The 15028-nt window shown below is 35.3% G+C and overlaps 1 long non-coding RNA gene across 1 annotated transcript; it reads right to left on the reverse strand.

Moving 5' to 3' along the window:
* Positions 1-442: 442 nt before the first annotated feature.
* Positions 443-14474, reverse strand: LOC129926439 (uncharacterized). The gene is made up of 5 exons (XR_008778097.1): positions 14407-14474; positions 11283-11313; positions 3197-3235; positions 1630-1720; positions 443-724 (listed from the first exon to the last, which is right to left on the reverse strand). It is a non-coding gene; the product is annotated as an uncharacterized LOC129926439 (long non-coding RNA).
* Positions 14475-15028: the final 554 nt, after the last annotated feature.

Below are 15028 nucleotides of genomic sequence, written 5' to 3' on the forward strand. Positions count from 1 at the left end.
ACAGTTATTACTTTGTATTTTATACCCGAACATCAGTGTTCACGCTCAGAGCACTAGATGTAGATCGAAGTCTTTTCTTAGGGCCAATTAGCTTACTTTGTTCAACACCATTTATTTAGATCCATACTATCTGACACAAGTCTTTCTTTCCCACTGGGAGTTAATCTTGTTCTTTCCCACTGGGAGTTAATCTTGTAACTAATTAGTTTAGTTTACAGTGAGTACATTAAAGTCTTCATCTATCTTGGATTCTCTCTCTCCCTCTCTCTCTCTTCCTCTCTCTCTCTCTCTCTCTCTCTCTCTCATCCCATTTAGCTCAGACGTATTCATAAAAAATTTAGTCTTATTCTAAGCTATCCTAACCACATATCATCTCTCAAAGCACTTTTCAGCTTAAACTCAAAACTCCAAGACATTAAAAATTGAAAACCATTTCGTCAATCTTTTCTTTTTATTTTGAGAGAACCGCTTCCCGTAGACTTTCTTTGCTTTTGACCGCTTTCATTTTTTTTTGTCCGGTCCCATTCAGACATTCGTTGATCTGTTGAATGGCGTTGGACATTTAAGTCGTCTGATTAGCATCCGCTGACATTAGGGACAGACTTTAGGAAATGACTATGTTTCTAGTCATCGCATTGACATCATGGCCTCTATCGTAGTCGTTAGGCTCAACACTTCAACTCAACAATTATCAACGTAATCATCTTCTTTTTCGAAGTTACGTCTGTATTATATAAGAATAGATAACAGTACAAAGATAAATAAGGTCTTTCAGGTGCTTTCAATGTTTTGGGGCTTTACTTTCGAGACTAACTAGATCTATATGGTTGGTCGTTGTGCTAACCACATGACATCCTTGTTCATCGTGGGCGACACAAATAGATGAACTTTACTTTTTTTTTCTTTTTTCTTATTATTTAAACATAAGGTAAAAAATGATATTTTTAACATTAAAATACTGATTTTTACAGAAACACAAGGGATGGGAAATGTTAAAACTTGCCAAGCTGAAAAACTGGCATGGAATCCCCATATTGATGAAACTATCAAAAAATCAAACAAAGCATTAGGGTTTATTAACAGAAATTTCTATAAATCAAATAAGAACATAAAACTAAATTGCTATTTAACCTTGGTTAGGCCAATAATAGAATATGCATCCTCTGTTTAGGACCCCTCAACTCAAGAAAACATTAAGAAACTGGAACAGACACAAAATAGAGCAGTGAGATTCATAACCAACGAATATTCACATTTGACTAGAGTAACACCTTTAGTTAAATCACTAAATTTAGAAAGCCTTCAGGACAGAAGACGCAAAAGTAAAGTAGCAATTATACATAAAACACTGAACCATAATCTTCAAATACAAAAACAAAATTTAATAAAATACTCTGAAAGACACAAAGATTAAGGCATATTCTTCACCCCATATGCTAGGACAAATTTGTACAAGTACTCCCTCTTCCCTAGTGCTATTAGAGCATGGAATGGGTTGCCTGAGCTAGCCAGGAAAACCAGTGACTTGACAGAATTTAAGTCATTGGCTAATATGCATGACTGAATGCATGACGCGTAGGACGTAATCATCTTCCAGTTGAGAAGTGACAGCCTAGAATTTCATCGCACCTGAACATGAAGCCCTGGGACATCTCTGATTGAACATGATGGAACAGTCTCCTGGCTTGCTTCGACTGGAAAGTGCATGTCTGGAATGTTCCTAGATCGACATGTTCGTCCGTCAAGTTTAAAAAAAAAATATTGAAAAGATATTTAATCAAACGTAATACCTCCATAATTGATCAACGACAAAATCTGAATTGTAGCAAGCTTTTAAAAAAGGCTATTTGGTATCCGATAATTTAGAAAGGTGCTAGTTTTAAATTAATTTTTGTAGCCAGTCTTGCTTATCTAGAGCAAAAATGACGAGGAAAAATTAATTATATGTCGTTGCAGACGTTAGCCTAAATCGAGGCAAGGGTCAAGGCGACTCTAACCAAGCTCAACATTGGATATAAATCAGGCGCAGATAACTGAGTGTTGACATAATTGTTGCTGAAGTAGAAACTGTTTGCGGCAGGGGAAAAAAAAAGGGTAATTTCCCTTTCGAGATAATAACAAAAGCATGTCCCGAGTTCAGATGAAAGGGAAAGCAATCTATTAAAAGTTCATTTTATCTTGGTGAAATAGTGAAGTGTTAAATCAGTCTCAAAAAATAATTGTAATCATGAACCTGTTATTAGAGCGTTTAGATTTTCTCATATAAATGCACTCAATAGTAAAGCTAAACATCAAATCAATAGAGGTAATGGCTGGGTCCAATTAAAAAAAAAATGGTCCCATGATGTTACATAAGTAATACTGCCAACTTTTTATTATTAAATAATAAAATTCAATTGAAAAAAAAATATTAATCTAAAAGCATGGGTGGCTACATGGTCGTGTTGTATGCGCTCTAAACTGTAATCTCGGTTTCCCGTGTTCAAACCTTGCCCGCTGCAATCCACAGTCGACGTGCGTCTGGTTTGAGCTAATATTTGATTATTTTCAATTCTGAATGTCTATCGGAATGACAAAAAAAAAATAATCAAGAAATTTTATACTATTTGAATACTTGTCTAATTTTCTGTCATTTTTTTACAATACCTCTTCTCAATAACTCTTCACAATACCTCTTCACAATACCTCTTTTCACAATACCTCATCACAATACCTCTTCACAATACCTCATCACAATACCTCTTCACAATACCTCATCACAATACCTCTTCACAATACCTCTTTACAATACCTCTTTACAATACCTCTTTTCACAATACCTCATCACAATACCTCATCACAATACCTCATCACAATACCTCATCACAATACCTTTTCACAATACCTCTTCACAATACCTCTTCACAATACCTCTTCACAATACCTCTTTACAATACCTCATCACAATACCTCTTTACAATACCTCATCTCAATACCTCATTACAATACCGCTTCACAATACCTCTTCACAATACCTCTTTACAATACCTCTTTACAATACCTCTTCCCAATACCTCTTTACAATACCTCTTCACAATACCTCTTCACAATACCTCTTTACAATACCTCTTTACAATACCTCTTCACAATACCTCTTCCCAATACCTCTTCACAATACCTCTTTACAATACCTCTTTACAATACATCTTCACAATACCTCTATTTAAGGCAGAACTTCATGGAAGGAAGGTGGAACCTGGATGATGATTTCAAAAACAGAAATTTAACAGTTGATGTATATCGCTGAGAAAAGGATTACTGATTATGCCTGCTCTAGATGTGACCAAATATGTAGGTTACAGCTGTGGCTGCTTAGCCACGGGAAATACTGCATTCCTTATTCATCTTTGGACTTGAAGACAAGCCTTATTAGTATAGATTGCATCGTGATTCTAGATCTAGAAATTCTTAAAATTTAAAGTTCGAAACTCAGAACCACACATGATAGCAAACCAGGCATTCTGATTTCCGAGCAGAAATTAAGCTTTGATAGTGCGGATACTTTTACAGCTCGATCCTACTTGTCTCAGCGCCAGGCCGAAGAACGCAAAGAGTTTGAAAGATTGACGGCATTGATATATTTACAGAATCGAGTGGACCATCCCATTCCTTACAGGCTTGTTGACTCAAACAAATGACCGAGACATACGACATGAAATGACTTTTAAATAATGTAGAAGTTATAACCGTTATTCAATATCAAACAAAATAATTAATGACCAATAACTAATTGATTAATGTTTTCATTGACTTATTGACTCATGTTTGACCCTTGAGAGGGAATGGGAAAAATAATGTAAACAATCATATACATAAATATTATACATACAATGGGACCAAATACTTCATATTTAACAATTTCTGTGAATATGGAAGGATTAATTTCCCTTGTTGGTATCAAACAAAATAACTGAGGGTGTTCATATAAACCAGCGGTTCTCAACCTTTTAAGCTCGGCGACCCCTTTTTACAATCCCCCACTCTGCCCATACACAAATACAGAATTGTGGTGTAGACAATAACAATCCATATTTTCGATGGTCTTAGGCGACCCCTGGCAAATGGTCAATTGACCCCCAAAGGGGTCGCGACCCACAGGTTGAGAACCCCTGATATAAACTTTAAAAAAAAAATTTGCATCGACTACCCATATTCGATTACGAAAGAGAAGAAGAATTTATTTTGTATTCAACCGTACATGATTAATAAAAAAAAAAGAGAAAGATAAATTTTGCACTCCTACGCATTTATTCACCATCGATTTAGATGGCAATCTCCAATCATTGGAAAATACTTTGGGTTTCTATTTTCAAACCCTAATTCCACAATTATCAAGGTCACGCCGGGGTTTCTAACAGAAAAAAAAAAAGGTTCAGATTTTCGTTTAGGTAATTGTAAGGTTTCTACAGTACCTCAGAGCAGACTGTTAACATTAGTGTTATGGAATTCTGGACAAGTCTTGGTGAGTGTCCCTGACAGGAAGCCAGTAGAAGGATTGTAATTTATTGAGTAGTTATATCTAGATCTATTTTTTTCCCTTAGGCGTTACATTTATCTAGGTGGTGATTTTTAAGTCGACGTTTTATTTTGTGTCTAAGTAGTTTTCTTTTTCTCTATTAATTATGATTAATGTAGGTATTTTTCTGTATACTTGTTATGTTATAGTTAGTTTTAATCTACATGCTATTTTTTTTTTAAATCTAGGTTTGCTCTTTTATGTAGGTGCTAGGTTTATCTATGTTTATTTTTTAACGAGCTTAGATCAACTGACTTCGTTGTCGCACCTATTGAATTGGTTGCTTAGCGCCGCGTTCATCACTAGGCGATGACGTCATTTGCGCTATTTAATTTTTGTGCAGTGGAATGGTCTCCCCTTGTTGCTTAGATCAGCTGACTTCGTCTGTCTGTATTTTCAAAATATTATTAAAGTTATTTCTCCCACTTCACAATCTCGGAACACATTAAAACTTTACATAATTATTCATTGTCGATGTTAACACATGAATCAATTAAAAAAAAAATTGACAAATTATATAATCAATTAGTCGTAATTAATTGATTTTATTTTAAATGGAAATGTACTTAATCGGGCGGCGGGCAATCTAGGTGTTATGTTTATTAGATGTTATTTAACAATTGTTTTCTCTTTTTTGTCTCCTGAGATTTGTGTTTTTTATCAAAGAAGTGACTTGTACAGAACCGTGTATACTACTAGAAAAGGCGGCATTCGTTATACCATATTAACAATGGAAATGTGGGGCTGTGGCGGAGTGGCGAATGCCGCTTGGCTACCTACCAAGGGGCTTATGTTCAAATTCCGACTCGAGCAGAGTTGTGTTTACTGAGCGCATATAAGTCAGTACGAAAACCTTCTCCTAGATATCCCCTCCCCCCCCCCAATGGTCCACAAAGGAGTTTTGACCACAGGCGATATGCATGAAAGTAGCGCCATACAAAAGCAATTAAAAAAATAGAGCGTTAATCAAATTCAAAGCTAAATCAGTTTCATAAGTATAACGTCAGGAGATGTCAAAACAGTTTTGTTTTGGAATAGCATGAAACAAAAATCAATAATCGACTCGTAGTTTAAAAACTATGTTTCAAAGTTTTGTTAATTAAAAATTACCGTAACGCGAAAGTTGTTTTAGCGACATATTGATTGGTTGGGGGAGATTTCGAAAAGCTTTTTAAAAACACGCACTTGATTTTGATTGGATGAAATACGCTGGCCACAAACAGTCCACCATGAACTCCACGGAAGCACAAAAATAAAAGCAACGAACCAAAGAGACTGATCAATGACCACGAATAACAGCACATAATGTAAAGGACGTAATAACGAAGACTCATAAGCATGAAGCCTCTCAAGAAGGAAACAAGTAAAATATTTTAAAAAATAATTTAAAAATAGAGCTTATAATGAGTGAAATTACATTAGTTATTTTGATTGAAGCTTGTAATTCAGTTTTAGTCGACCAATACTAACAATAATATATTCACATTTGACTAGAGTTACACCTTTAGTAAAATCACTAAATTTAGAAAGCCTTTAGAACAGAATAGAATATGCATCCTCCGTTTGGGACCCCTCAACTCAAGAAAACATTAAGAAAATGGAACAGACACAAAATAGAGCAGTGAGATTCATAACAAACGAATATTCACATTTGACTAGAGTAACACCTTTAGTAAAATCACTAAATTTAGAAAGCCTTCAGGAAAAAAGACTCAAAAGTAAAGTAGCAATTATACATAAAACACTGAACCATATCCTTCAAATACAAAAACAAAATCTAATAAAATACTCAGAAAGACACAAAGATAAAGGCACATTCCTCATTCCATATGCTAGGACAAATTTATACAAATACTCCTTCTTCCCTAGTGCTATTAGAGCATGGAATGGGTTGCCTGAGCTAGCCACGAAAACCAGTGACTTGGCAAAATTTAAGTCATTGGTTAATATGCATGACTAAATGTATGACGCGTAGGACGTAATCATCTTCTTTTTTGAAGTAACGTCTGTATTATATAAGATAAGAAGATAGCACATTTGTTCGATTGTAAACATTTGTATTAGATCTTACTGTTTTTGTTTAAGGCAACTTTCATACTTGTACCAAGCTTAGTGCGCTAAGGTCCATTCACCTGTGTCGACCAGCGGAGGAGGGTGGGGGGAGGGGGGCGGGCGTCATCTAGGACAAGTTTCAGTTTTGCCTTTTCAAAAGGCTTCAGCCTCCAAGATGGAATCCCGACTTGTTAGCCACTCAGCTATTCAACTAGGCTACTACGAATATTATATAGTCTCTAGTTATTTTAAAAATTTTAGCGCACATCGTAATTCTTTACACACGGTTTAGTCTCTATATAAAAGATAATTAGTAAATTACAACTAATTGATAAACTAAACGTTATTTTTTTTCCATCGATTCATGAATTGTCATCGACAATAAATAATTGTGGCAAAATTTCAATTTGATCAGAGAATGGGAAGTGGGAGAATTTTTTCTCCTCTCCCTTTCTCTATTTCCTACTCTCTCTCTCTCTCTCTCTCATTCTCTCTCCCCCCTCTTTAACACTCTGTCTTATAGTCTTACTCCTCCCTTCTCTTTGTCCCAGCCTGTCTATTTCTCTTAGCTTCTATATCGCAAGTTTCCTTCAAACGATCCTGGTTTTATTAGTTCTGGGTTTTTATCCCTATAAACGTGTTTAAAAATCATTCTGTTTTCTTTCCCCTTCAGCCTTTATAAGGGGAGAGCATCACAGAATAGCAGACGATCGAGTAATGGGCGACGTAATACTTTTCAAAGAAAGAATACGCAGAATTATTATTTTTTTAATAAACACCGTTTAAAGACGTTTTGCAGCAGCGAGAAGCCATTAAGACAGCCCAGTGATCTATTGAAAGAAGCCATGATTTCTTGTCAAAGATTCATTATTAAAAGCTCTCCTTACCTTAGAGCATTCTATATTCCCCACTATTGTTTCTTTTATATTTCTGTAATTCAAAGTTACTCTTTTTAATTAACTGAAATGAGGAGATAGCTGCGATGCTTTAATTGCTTTTGATCAAGTTCGCCTCAAATAAACAATTTTTGAGAACGTTGAAGAAAAAAAAATGGGGAAAAAATAATTAGAACATGCAGAAAATTCGGCTGTAATATGAAAATAATTATGAATTTTTATTTTCTGTTGTGTAATGAACATGTTTAATTGAACTGATAAACTAAGTTTGATTAGGATTAATGTTATTTTTCGAAACTATTTCATCGATTTAATTACATACTTTTATTACAACTTAACTTGTAGGTTTTGTAGAGGATTAAATAGCTAAGTTCCCCTTTCAGACCTTGCGATCTAAGAGGCAGATGATGTAAAAGGTCATCAGTTTCGGTGGCCGATTTTGAGTTTGTGTTTCCACACCAACTGTCTTTGTAACCTTGTTAGGTTTTGTTTTTGTATTTGAAGATTATGGTTCAGTGTTTTATGTATAACTGTTACTTTACTTTTAAGTCTTCTGAAGGCTTTTTAGATTTAGTGATTTTACCAAAGGTGTTACTCTAGTCAAATGTGAATATTCGTAAATTATCACTTGGTAAGGTGCATTTAACAGTAAACCAAACGATTCAAGAGCAACTAATTGAGACCTCAGCTGTCTTCCTATGACTAATATCACATTTAATATATCACGTTCAAAATATCACGTTCAAAATATCGCGCTCAAAATATCACCTTCAAAATGTCACATTCACTTAGGGATTAATTGTTAAGTCTGAGAGATGTCATGACGAATGTGAAAAGTCCAAGTCTCCATCAGATGTAAGCCAGTCATTTCTAAAAGTACAAAGTAGAACTAGTCCAAACCAGACAGATCGCCTGAGTGATCGATTCATCATAGATATTTCTGATAACGAGAGAAGAGAAAACGAGACAGTAATATTTCCCTGACTTTCTATATTCCTATCACTTAGCCAAATCTTCAAATCCTAGAGGTACAAATATACGTGCATTATTTGGTATCTAGTGGGTGTCGTAATTTTCTAAACAAGAAAAATATAAACAAGGTTACAAAGACAGTTTGTTTGGAAACACAAACTCAAAATCGGCCCCCGAAGTGGTCCACCCAGGCAGGAAAAAAGGCAGGTTTCAATATTTTCAGAAGAATATCGGTATTAAATTCTATCAGAAGTGGTCCACCCAGGTAGGTAAAAAGGAAGGTATTAATATTTTCAGAAAGAATATCATAATGAAATTCTATCAAAGGCAAATGACAGAGAAGAATGGAGAAAGAAGGTTGACAGATCTAAAATATCACGATATCTTATTTTCATTTTCTCTTCTAGTTTTTGAGATCTAAACGGGGCGGACGGACAGTCGGACAGACAGGCCACACAAAAATAATAGCGTCTTTTCCCCTTTCGTAAGACGCTAAAAATACTTTTAAAAAAAAAAAAGCATTTATTGTTTAAACTAGTTTGGATCAGTAATGTAATTAAATTAGTAATAGATCTACACTAACTAGCTACACTAACTATAATTAACTGTTTTTGTTTAGCAATATTTCATGCTTCTAACGTTCTCTATGCGCTATGGCCCTATCAATTGTCTGGACCAGTTAAAAAAGGCGTGTGATGTGCGGTGAAAGAAGATAATTATCAGGGTGATAAGTGGTGTTACCGTGATCGCTTTTTAAAAGCATTTATATATTTTTAAAAAGTTGAACGATTTAAATTCAAACCTAAGGCGCAAGCGTCCTCAAGCTAACACGGTAGCCACTGTGCCAGAGAAGAGCTTATGAAAATAGAAGGTTTCATAGTTATCTATGGTTATTTTCAAACAAACTCTACACAAAGTATAAAGGGGACCAATTCAGCTCATGCGACCATATCAGTCAAGTACAATTTCTTTCCATTGTTCGATACGAAACAAAATAATTAATTAGCAATAGTTAATTAACTAATTTTTTTTCAATTGATTCTTGTTTTCTAAAGTACAATAACTAATTGTGCAAAGTTTCAACTTGATCCGAGAATAGGAATGGGAGAAATAACGTGTTCAATCTTTTTACCAGACAAACAGACAGAGTGAGTCGATATAAGTTTTGTAAAAATCTAGACTGCGTCTAGGTGAATCAATGTGATTCATAGAGTCAATTGAATCACTGAGTCAAAGCGAAGCACAGAGTCAATGCGTCGCTGTGTCAAGGTTGTGAGTCAGGTTGACTCATGGGCAATATTTATGAGATAATATCTATATTATAAAGTAGAATGTGTGGTGTATGTATGTATGTATGGATGTATGCTACTTATAGACATCAAAACCGCTTGACCAATCTTGATAAAACTAGGCAGGAATGTTCCTTGGGTACCAACTTAGACCGTAGTGTATGTATTGTAGCCCTTAAACAAACTTGAGACCCTAAAAAAAAATATAGTTGTCCGACTCTATTACAGCTATAGTATTTTATGGATCTAGGCCATGTCTACAATGTTGACATTAGAAAAGATGGAAAGGATTTAGACCTAGATCTAATTTTAAGAAATACACTTTGCGCAGATAGTTTTTTACTTTGACACATGAAAATACAAAAGAAGATCCATTGATTTCATTATATAATAAAATTAACCTTCGATTTTGTGTTTCAAAAGCATTTTTTTACATAAATTAGTTCCTTATATCTGCGACTACAGATTTCCTGACGAACATTCTTTCATTAGAAAATAGCCTACCGTAATGAATCACGTACTAAATATTAATTCGTTTAATTGTTTACTTTATAATCCCATCCCTAGATCTAAAACTCTAATTCAACTCTAAGATGATAAAACTTCTCTTCGCACAGATAGTTTTATACTTTAACACATAAACATATTAATTAAAGTCCATTCATTTCATATTTTGATCAAATAAACATTCAAATTTGGTTTTCTAAAGCTACATTCGTTTACGAAAGCTGCGAAGCCGAGTTAAAGGCCTAGATCTATATTCATTCATGAATCGCGTACTAATAATTATTTCGTTTAATTGTTACTTTATAATCCCATCCCTAGATCTAAAACTCTAATTCAACACTAAGATGATAAAACTTCTCCTCGCGCACATAGTTTTATACTTTAACACATAAACATATTAATTAAAGTCCATTCACTTTTTATTTTGATCAAATAAACATTCAAATTTGGTTTTCTAAAGCTACATTCGGTTACAAAAGCTGCGAAGCCGAGTTGAGATAGGCCTAGAGCCGTATATCTATATTCATTCATGAATCGTGTACTAAACATTATTTCGTTTAATTATTCACTTTATAATCCCATTCATTTAACAAAGCTATCGCTCTTTTCGTTTTTAATAGATACGAATGTATCGACTTCGGGTAAACCATTTTCGCAAAACTAATTTTATTTTCGTAGCGAAAGAGAAATAACGTGAAAGGATCATTAGCTACGTTTAACATACATCTAAATCCAATCCACTAGATTATTCAAAAGCAAATGTTTTAATAAAAAAAAATGGATTTTCCCCTATTAGCTATTTTGATTTGATATCTTCATTCACACTATTTTTACATTGACACATTCGCTTTACTTATTACATTATTATTTCGTTTAATTGTTTACAAAACACTCTCAGTGACTATATCGAAAGTAATGCGCAAATAAAGACCCGCGGGTCGCGGGTAACATATGTCTAGTTGAGAATAAATCTATAAATATATTTCCAAGGGCCATGATTCAAATACCTACCGACTGACATATCACTCCTTTTTGTCACTTGCTGTGGAAGAAAAAATAAAGTTTAACCAGTTACTACTTTCTGTGTGCCTTTAACAACTAAACAGCTTTCACGAGCGAAACCGCAGCAGTTAAATTGACCTTAAACGACATTTTATTCGCGACCTAGACCGAATATGGTTTTTAGAGCTGACATATCAAGAAGTACAAGATTACATTTTCTTCCGTTATAAAGCACTATTTAATCTTTTCTTGGAAGTGTACATTCCTACTTGGCGCGAAACTTGCTTTTGTAGACATTGTATTAAATATTTGTTTGGTCATACAAAGCTGAAACCGACTAAATACGTGTTTTTTTGTGTGTGTGTAAAATGTATAAAAACAATTAAATGTAGTTATCACTTTATTATTTTGTGTGCTTATGGTGGAAGTAAAAAAATAAAATTCTTGCGTAAGAGAGAGGGAGAGAGAGAGAGAGTTACACGCCTTAGTGATAACAAAAAAAAAAGTGTGTTAAACCAAAAAAAAAAGTGTGTTAAACCAAAAAAAAAGTGCGTTAAATAAAAAAAAAGTGTGTTAAACCAAAAAAAAGTGTGTTAAACCAAAAAAAAGTGTGTTAAACCAAAAAAAAAGTGTGTTAAACCAAAAAAAAAGTGTGTTAAACCAACAAAAAAAAATATGAGATAACTAAAATATTGGATGTCGAAGTCGTAGAAAAGGTTGTAAGTAAAATTATTTTTTCAAGGATGGTAACTGGGAACGCTAGAAAAGTGAACCTGTAGTTTTCAGTCCAGAAGCATGTGTGTGGGAGGTCGATATGAGCGGGCCGTTGTAATTCAGTGTAACAATCTATAAGTCACGGGCAAAATATATGTTACAGGAGAGGGGGGGGGCTGGAGTTTCCGGCCGAAATAGTATGTCGTGCCAAACCGATGTAACAGATTATAAAATTAAAGTAAAGAAAGAAAAAAAACAGCCCAATAAAATCATAGATACTATCAAATATTTCAAAATAACTGAAAATCAGAAGTATTGTCAGATAATGTAAAAAAAGACATTTTTTGGAAAAATGGGTGGGGGGTAGGAGAACAGTGATACATTTTCGGGCCGGTCCATGTTATAAAAGGGAGGGGGTCCATTTAAAAAATTAAAATATAGCCTATAGCCTGGGAAGAAATCAACGGGCGTAGCCGGTGGGCAATGCTAGTTAAGTTAACGTACAAAACTTAGCAGACGTGAATTGAGAATAAGTTTTAAAATAAACCCAGACAGGTCATATAGACGAGTATAAATGTTGCAATAAGTGTCATTTCGAGTATAAGACGGGCTGTCTGACTCAACCAGGTAAGGCAGATCTCAGGTGTCCAATAAAAAATGAACAGGATTATTACACGGCTAAGAGTCTGTCATAGCAGTATTTCTTAAGAACTATACTTTTAGCGCAATACCGTGGATAGTTTAGACAACGTTACAAAACGCACACCCAAAATAAAATAAGTTTTGATTTTATATTTAAATTAATAAATGGCCACAGGGGTGATTTCCTTCATCTTGCTTCAACCCTGCCATCAAATTTATCAATCTTGCAATCCGGAAACTTGAGCCTTGTAAAGATTGTTTGCGTTTAAAATGTTATTTTATGTCTAGACATTTTTATGTCCCTCCCGATGTCAAAACTAATTTGAAGTGTTTCGGTTTTTCCAGTCGTAATGGAGGCTTACATCTTCTTACTATTGAACGAAACTTTTTCTTAAAAAAAGGGGAACAAACTGTTGCTATTGAGTAATTAAGTATTGACTCTAATAGGTTTTAAAAATTTTTATTGACTTTTTTAAAGATAGTAAAGTAACTAGAGTCAGTGTTAATGTGGTTTATTTGATCTTTTCATTGCTTTTTCTAACAGAGGAACTTTACATCATAAGCCATTTCGATCGCATCATTATCGTTATCGAAGTAGTTCTCTTTTCTCTGTCAACATCCTAGTCTCTAGTCTAGTCTCTAACAGTGCGCACCTTCTTAGTCTAGTCTCTAACAGGGTGCACCTTCTTAGTCTAGTCTCTAACAGTGCTCACCTTCTTAGTCTAGTCTCTAACAGTGCTCACCTTCTTAGTCTAGTCTCTAACAGTGCTCACCTTCTTAGTCTAGTCTCTAACAGTGCTCAACTTCTTAGTCTAGTCTCTAACAGTACGCACCTTCTTAGTCTAGTCTCTAACAGTGCTCACCTTCTTAGTCTAGTCTCTAACAGTGCTCACCTTCTTAGTCTAGTCTCTAACAGTGCGCACCTTCTTAGTCTAGTCTCTAACAGTGCTCACCTTCTTAGTCTAGTCTCTAACAGTGCTCACCTTCTTAGTCTAGTCTCTAACAGTGTGCACCTTCTTAGTCTAGTCTCTAACAGTGCTCACCTTCTTAGTCTAGTCTCTAACAGTGCGCACCTTCTTAGTCTAGTCTCTAACAGCGCGCACCTTCTTAGTCTAGTCTCTAACAGTGCGCACCTTCTTAGTCTAGTCTCTAACAGTGCGCACCTTCTTAGTCTAGTCTCTAACAGTGCGCACCTTCTGCACTATCTTGGATGGCGGTGTGTGTCAGGATGGTTTTGTTCCCGGGCTCATCTAGGGTGTGATGTACTTCACCGGGCTCCCCACCTGAACAGTGTTTATTAACTTTCTGCCGGGGTTGTAATTTAGCCGTGGCTCGTCTGCCTGAGCACCCCTAACAGTCTAATAATCAATTTCTGCAATGAATATCCAGGAACGAATAAACCAACTATGAACGTGTACTAGTGAATAACAAAATTGCATATAACAACAAAGGTTCAATGGGTTAATGATAGGATGAGGCATGTATTACGAATAAATATCAATAGCATTTACAAGGCAAGTACAAATTACATTCAAAGGAACTATAGCACACCTTAATCTCAGTGTCCTAGTCGATCAGAGCTCACAACGCCCCCATCCCAACGCCATGGGCAATAGTCAAATACCAAGCCTACAACTCAGACTCGACTCCAGCAGAGTCCCAAGCCTGCGTCCCTAGCTAAGAGAAATACACACTCCTTTGAGACCGCCATTTGCACGATTATAAAAGAAACGATTTTAGATCTACGACATTCAGAAGACTAACTAAACTAACTTACCCAATACTGGGGAAAGAAGACCACAATAGAAAACTCCATCTCAGGGCAAAACCAGAAGAGCAATGACACCAATCTAGCGCGACCTTACAAACAAAACCCCAAATCATTATGGTGCACAAAAGAGAAACATCCCACAAGAAGCAACTCTAGATGTGCACGACAGTGTGCATGGCAAGGTTATAACAGTATTCTTTTAATAATTATACGTTTCTCGGAATATTTCCATTCGCCAGTCATTGAAATAGCTTAGTCCTGTTCTGAAAGTGATGAGTCTGCTTAAGTACGACTATCTGACTGTGTACGCTGTGTACAGCCTTTTTTTTTTCTAGGTACACTGTCGATATGAAGATGTTGTGTGTTGTAAGAAGGATTAAAAGAAAAGAACTAACAAGGTAAATACGACGAGTAAGAAGGAACCACGTGATTAGATTTTGATGTATAAGCTGGCCAAACGTTGAAAACAGGAACAAGTTCAAGGAGGGTGCCAAGCAAGAGTTCATGGGTGGACTCAGGGGCGCCGTCAAATAAAAATCCCAGACTTCACCAGGATTCAAACCCGTGACCCCCGGTTTGGAAGCCAAGCGCAACAAAAAATATAATGAGTTAAGAAGTCAGTGGGGGG

This window comes from Biomphalaria glabrata, chromosome 5 (assembly GCF_947242115.1).
Source record: "Biomphalaria glabrata chromosome 5, xgBioGlab47.1, whole genome shotgun sequence".
In the NCBI taxonomy this organism is placed as follows: domain Eukaryota; kingdom Metazoa; phylum Mollusca; class Gastropoda; family Planorbidae; genus Biomphalaria; species Biomphalaria glabrata.